The sequence below is a fragment of the Myodes glareolus genome, chromosome 7, assembly GCF_982192425.1.
Source record: "Myodes glareolus chromosome 7, mMyoGla1.1, whole genome shotgun sequence".
NCBI classification, from domain to species: domain Eukaryota; kingdom Metazoa; phylum Chordata; class Mammalia; order Rodentia; family Cricetidae; genus Myodes; species Myodes glareolus.
The window spans coordinates 62,905,713-62,913,038 of record NC_142032.1 but is presented as its reverse complement, the minus strand read 5'-3'; the positions used below and the strand labels follow the sequence as shown (position 1 = coordinate 62,913,038).

At 44.6% G+C, this 7,326-nt stretch overlaps 1 non-coding gene across 1 annotated transcript; it reads right to left on the bottom strand.

Annotated features, from left to right (window-relative positions):
• Positions 1–5,978: 5,978 nt before the first annotated feature.
• Positions 5,979–6,085, bottom strand: LOC125416007 (U6 spliceosomal RNA). Its single transcript, XR_007236734.1, has one exon. It is a non-coding gene; the product is annotated as a U6 spliceosomal RNA (small nuclear RNA).
• Between the last annotated feature and the right edge of the window lie 1,241 nt (positions 6,086–7,326).

Below are 7,326 nucleotides of genomic sequence, written 5' to 3'. Positions count from 1 at the left end.
GTATACTTGTCCAGTGTCCTGCTCTATCACATTCCACCCTATTCCCATCCGACAAGGTCTCTCACTGTCTTTCTACTGCTGTGAGACACCATGTCCAACTATTAACTTGTGCTCCAGAGGTGAATTCATAACCATCATAGGGGAGCATAGCAGCAGGCAGGCAGGCCCTACTGTGGAGCAGTGGCTGAAAGCTTATATTGTCTTCTGTAAATAGGGGACAGAGAGACCTAACTGGAAACAGTGTGGTGGGGTGTAGAAACCTCAAAGCCCACCAGGCGGTGGTGGCAGATGTCTTTAATCCCAGCACCTGGGAGGCAGAGGCAAGCAGATCTCTGAGTTTGATAGAGTGAGTTCCAGGACAGCCAGGGCTACACAGACAAATGTTGTCTCAAAAATAAAAAAGCAACCTCAAAGCCCACTCTCAGTGACACACTTTCTTCAACAAGGCCCATATGTTCAAAAGAGTCCCCATCTCCACCCCCCAACCTCCCTGGCTGGAGAAATGACTCAGAGGTTAAGAGCATTACTCTTCTTGAGGTCCTGAATTCAATTCCCAGCAACCACATGGTGGCTCATCTATAATGAAATCTGATGCCTCATATGTATGTTGTGCAGGCAAATATACAAACAGAATACTGTTAAAAAAAAAAAGTTTCCCCAACTGGGAACCAAGATTCAAACTTATGAACCTATGGAGATCCAATCTCATCCAAACCACCACACTCACCCAACCTGAAGCTAAACTGGAAATAAATAAATAAATAAATAAACAAGACCCAACAATCTGCCTGTCTCTGCCCCTCACCAGCGTTCCAAGAGCAGAGGTGCTGAGTGACCTGACAGCCTCGGCAAATCCATAAGTCCATCCCACACACACACACAAATTAAGGCTTTCAGGTACAATACAAGAAAAAACTTACCCACTATAAGTGCCGGAAATTGATTTTCTTTATCTTATAAGAAATTATTACAGACAAATCAAAACCACCTAAGCAAAATAGTATCAATCCTGTGATATAGATGAAAACATTGGCATTTTGACGGCTGTTCCTGGGATTTGTTGTAGACCAGGATGGTCTAAAGAAATGCATTGTACCCATGAATGTGATGGAGCAGGACCTAACAGCAGGAGGATTTTATGAGAAAAGACTTCAGCAGAAACAGGTGATGGCTCAGTTGGTAAAGCTACTTCTTCTCAAGTCTGACACCTTAGTTCTATTCTAGGAACCCACATGATGGAGAGAAGAAACCAACTCCCCTCGGTAATCAGTATCTTATAAATTAAATTGAACATGCTTGTTCACATTCTTCCCCCCCCCCCCCCCCCCGCCCCGCTTGTTCACATTCTTTAACGCTCAGTACTTGAGGCCCTGTGGTGATTTTGTCCATGGACATCTCAGTTCAGGTGAGCCCTATTTCCAGTGCTCAGAGTCTCAGGACTTTTTTCTTTCTTTCTGTCCCCTCACCCTGCCCCGATCTTCTAGACAGGGTTTCTAGCCCTGGCTGTCCTGAACTCACTCTATGGACCAGGCTGGCCTCAACTCAGATCTGTCTGCCTCTGCCTCCTTAGTGCCTGGGATTAAAGGTCTGTGCCACTACTGCATAGCCGACTTTTTTCATGGTCTGTGTGTGTGTGTGTGCATATTCATCTCACACACAGAAAACGCTTATTTTTAAAATTTATATCATCTATTACAGTCTCATCATTTGAGGAAGTAGATGTGTCTGGGCTGATGTAACAGGTAGATCGCAGAGATTGAGCAGGCTGCGGGTGGTAATGGCTCATGCCTTTAATCCCAGCACTTGGGAGGCAGAGACAGGCGGATCTCTGTGAGTTCGAGGCCAGCCTGGTCTACAATAGCTAGTTCCAGAACAGGCTACAAAGCTACAGAGAAACCCTGTTTCTAAAAACCAAAAAAAAAGAAAAAAGCAAGCAAGCGAAAGAAAGAAAAAGGAAGGAAGGAAGGAAGGAAGGAAGGAAGGAAGAAAGAAAGAAAGAAAGGAAGAAAGAAAGAAAGGAGAAAAGAAAGAAAAAAGAAAAGAAATGAAACAGGCTACCCCTCCCTTGATCCCTGCCCTTTGGGATTAGTGAAACCACGGCACCAGCAGGGCCAGCTGTGCAGGATTCTTGCTCCCTCTAGTGGACACAATCTGGCAACGTTTAAGGAAGATGTGTCCTGAACTTGAGGCTCCTAGTTCCTATTCTGGAGCAGCAGAGTATGAGAACAGGTTGGGGCACATCTCTGAAAACCCACCTAGACAACCAGGGAGCTGGGACTGCTAGGAAGAATTCATGAAGTTTCCTCTACTGATTCGTCAGAAGCCACAGAGGATCCACAGCCTGACACGTGAGTGGTGCACAGAGGCCCAGGCAGCACGTACCAGCTGCTCCACAGATGGCTGAGCCTGAGTGATGTTTGCTATAGAGGGAGTGTGGAATTAAGGGGATGAGAAAAGATTTCCTTCAGGAAACCGGAACATACCTGCCCTCAGCACTGTTCAACTTGTAATTTTTTGTTTGTTTGTTTGTTTTTTGAGACAGGGTTTCTCGGTATAACAGCCCTAACTGTCCTGGAACTAGCTCTGTAGACTAGGTTGGCCTTGAACTCACAGAGGCCTGCCTGCCTCTGCCTCCCAAGTGCTGGGATTAAAGGCATGTGGCCTTAAAATGACTTTCTTAAAAACAATTTTGTGTTTTGTTTTGTTGAGACAATGTTTCTTTGTATAGCCATGACTGTTCTGGAATTCAGTCTATAGACCAGGCTGGGCTCCAACTCAGATATGTGCCTGCTGCTGCTGGGATTAAAGGTGTGTGCTACCACTGTCCAGCTCCTTAAAAACCAGTTTTATATTTTTTTCCTTAGGTAGGAATGACACACACATGCTGGAATAAATCTTACCACATCCAAGTACAAATAATAAAAATAGGGGCTGGATAATAAAAATAGGATGGCTCGGCTGTGAGGAGCGATTCATTCTCCTGCAGAGGCCCCACCTTCAGGTCCCAGCACCCACTGGGGCTTCATAATCACCTGTACCTCCAGCTCAGTACCCCATATCGTCTTCTGATTCCCAAGCACACAAGTGGCATACATTCACACAGGCACAAACACACACACACACACACACACACACACACACACACACACACACACATAAAAATAAGGGGTTAGAGAGATGACTCAGTGGTTCAAAGTGCTTACTGCTTTTCCAGAGGACTCAAGCTGGTTCCCAGCACCCATGTCAGACCGCTCACAACTGCCTAAAAGCCTAGCTCCAGGGAACCTGACACGGTGGACTTCTTCAGACACCCACACCCATGTGCACAAACTCACATGCATACACATATTTACAAATAATAGAAATAAATCTTTTTTTTTTCCCTGAGACAGGGTTTCTCTGTGTAATAGCACTGGCTGTCCTGGAACTTGCTTTGTAGACCATGTTGGTCTCACAGAAATCTACCTACCTCTGCTTCCTAAATGCTGGGATTACAGGCGTGTGCCACCACTGTGCAACTAGAAATAAATCTTTAAAAGTTAAAGTTAAGGGCTGGAGAGGTGGCTCAGGGGTTAGGAGTACTGTTTGCTCTTCCAGAGGATGAGGGTTTGATGGGTCACGGTCACAACCATTTGTAACTCCACTCCCAGGGGATCTTATGCCCTCTTCTGACCTCAGGCACCAAGCATGCATGTGAAGCACAGATACACACACACACACACACACACACACACACATATATATATAACAAAAAACACCCATACACATAAAATAAATCTAAAAATATTTTTTAAAAATGAATACATTTTTTAAATGAATAATTTTAAAAATCAACCCTAGTCTCATTATTCCATAGGATACCTCCTTCTCCTCTTCTTCCTTCTCATACCCCGACTGTCCTGGAACTTACTATGTAGACCAGGCTGGCCTCCAACTCACAGAGATCCACCTGCCTCTGTCTCCCAAGTGCTGGGATTAAAGGTATAAGCCATCCCAACACCATGCATGGTTCCATAGGTTTGGTGTACTAAGGCCAAACATGGCGATGCAGGCCTTGAATATCACCATTGGGAGGCAAGAGACAGGCAAATTTCTGTGAGTTCAAGACAAGCCAAAGCTATGTAGGGAGATCCTAACTCAAAGATATTTTTTTTAGGAAAAAAAAATGGTGAGTGGGCAGGCACACGCATGAGCTTTGTTGCATATTACAAACATGTAAGACCTAAAAATGTTTATGTTTATGTGACCATGTATGTTTCTGTACATGTGAAACCGGGGGTCAGCCTTGGTGTCATCCCCAGGAACACCACCAATCCTGGGTCCTTGCATTAAAAAAGTCAACCCACCCCATCAGCCCAGCAAACTATACATGTGTGTTTTACTTACTGATTTACTTTGGGTTTTTGGTTTGTTATTGTTGTTGTATTTTCCTGGCTGTGGGATCAGGGTCTCTCTATGTAGCCCTGTCATGGAACTTGATATTGGATCAGGTTGGCCTCAGACCTACAGAGATCCGCCTGCCACGACACCTGGCTCTAATATGTTTTAATGTATATTGTGCATCCACCTGCAGGCTACTTATTCTGAACAATAAAATTTGGGATGAGATTTGTCCATGTTAATAGAAGTTTATTCATTTTAACAGCTGTAAGGTATTCTGCTGCATACATATGCCAACATTTAGTCATTTTTACTCCAGGCTTATCGGATTTTTTTTTTTTTGCTACAGCAAATACACTTTACATTTCTTTGTATCCTTGTTGGGTCAGGCATGGCATGATCAGTCTCATCCTGTCACCCAAAAATGGCATAAGAATCCACTTTCCCAGAACTGAAGTGATGGCACAGGAGTCAAGAGTACTTGTTGCTCTTCCTCAGGACCTGCGTTCACTTCCTAGCACCCACGCGGTGGTTCACGACGGCCGGTAACTAAGTTCCAGGAGACCTTACACCCTCATCTGGGCTCTGTGGGAACCAGGCATGCTTTGGCACAAATACATACATGCAGGCAAACAGTCCCACACATTAAATAAATAAATAAAATATTTTGTACTCCACCTTCCTAAGAACATTCAAAGATCCTTCACTAAGGTAGACCTTCACCAGTAATTGGCTGATAGTCTCAGTCTTCAAACAGTTGAGCATGACAGCACACACCTGCAGTTCCAGCACTTGGGAGTAAGAGACAGCCTGGGCTATGTAGTGAGTCCCAGGCAAGTCTGAGATATGATGTAAGAGTCTATTTCAAAAAAAAAGAAGAAGAAGAAGAAGAAGAAGAAGAAGAAGAAGAAGAAGAGGAGGAGGAGGAGGAGGAGGAGGAGGAGGAGGAGGAGGAGGAGGAGGAGGAGGAGGAGGAAGAGAAGGAGGAAGAGGAAGAGGAGGAGGAGGAGGAGGAAGAAGAGGAAGAAGAATAAAGGGGATGGTAAGCTAGCTCGGTAGGTAACGGCTCTTGCAGTCAAATCAGATAATCTGAATTTGGTACCCTGAACCCACATGGTGAAAGAAGAAAACAGCCCTAAGTCGGCCTCTAGGCTCCACATGCCACCACCACCCACACACAAATATAGTAAAAAAATATAAAGCCATCTCTCACTGTGGCTCTAGCTGGCTTTTCAGCATGTACCAGTGAGAGAGGTGGAGGCTATGTTCATTTGCTTTCATACATGTACTGGCCATCCCTATTTCCTTTAGGCATCTGTGCATGTTCTTTCTTACATAGAGTCTCATGTGGCCTAGGTGCACCTAAAGCCAAGAATGACCTTGAATTATTTTTTTATTTTCCATTATTATTATTATTGTTATTATTATTATTACTACTACTATTTTAGTTTTTCAAGGCAGCGTTTCCCTGTGTCCTGGTTGTCCTGGAGCTCACTTTTTAAACCAGTCTGTCCTCGAATTCTCTAAGATCAGCCTGCCTCTGCCTCCCAAGTGCTGAGATTAAAGGCATGCACCACCACCGACTGCCGGGCTTTTTTTATTTTTATGGATGTTTCACAAATTTGTGTGTCATCTTTGTGCAGGGGTCATACTAATCTTCTCTGTGCCCTTCCAGTTTTAATATATATGCTGCCAAAGTGAGCAAGGCTTTTAACTATTGATCCTTCTGCCTAACCCTTCCAAATACTGGGATTAAAAGCGTGTTCCACCAGCCAACATGGTGGTGCGTGCCTTTAATCCCAGCACTCGGGATGCAGAGGCTGGTGGAGCTCTGTGAATTAGAGGCCATCTTGGTCTACAAAGTCAGTCTAAGGCAACTAAGGCTACCCAGAGAAACCCTGTCTTGAAAAAACCAAAAAACAAAAGCTAAAGTGTGTGTTACCATGCTCACTTTTTGTGATTGAACCGATGGCTTCAACCATACTAGGCAAGCACTCTACCAACCTAACAGTATCCTCAGCCATTTTTGCTAATTTTTATTGTCTTGTTTAGAAAATCCCTAAGGGATTTCCTCCAATTTTATGTATGTATGTATGAGTGAAACGTTCATAGGTATGCATGTTTTTGCATGTGTGAGAGCCCACATGTGTGCATGTGTGTGTGCACATGTGTGTATGTGCATGTAGAAGCCTGAGGTTGCCGTCAGGAATCATCCTCCATTGCTCTTCCTTCTTATATTGGAGGCAGGATCTCTCAGAAAACCCAGAGAGATCTTGGCTATAGCTAGTATCACTAGCCATCTTGCTCTGGGAAATCTACCTCTGACTTCTGAGGCTGGAATTAGAAGAAAGATGCCACAACCACCTAGAATTTAGGCGAGTTTCTGGGGATTTAAACTCCAGTCCACACACTTGAGCAGCAAAGACTTTAACTGATGAGCCATCTCTCCAGGCCCAAAAAGATACTCATTCCAGGCTGGGCAGTGGTGACGCATGCCTATAATCCCAGCACTCGGGAGCCAGAGGCAGGCGGGTCTCTGTGAAAATTAAGCCAGCCTGGACTACAGAGCAAGTTCCAGGACAGGCTCCAAAGCTACAGAGAAACCCTGTCAGGCCACAAAGACTTGAGTTTGGAAGGAATGGCTTCAAGTAGAGATGCAAAAATACAATTCCTAGGGTAACTGCTCTTTTTATAAAGAAGTATCAAAAATACAACTTTGCTGGACTGGAGAGATGGCTCGGTGGTTAAGGGCACTCTGACTGCTCGTCCAGAGGACCTGGATTCAATTCCCAGCACCAATATGGCAGCTTACAACTATCTGGGTTGTTTGTTTGTTTGTTTGTTTTGGTTTTTGAGACAGGATTTTGCTGTAGTTTTGGAGCCTGTCCTGGAACTAGCTCTTGTAGACCAGGCTGGCCTCAAACTCACAGAGATCCGCCTGCCTCT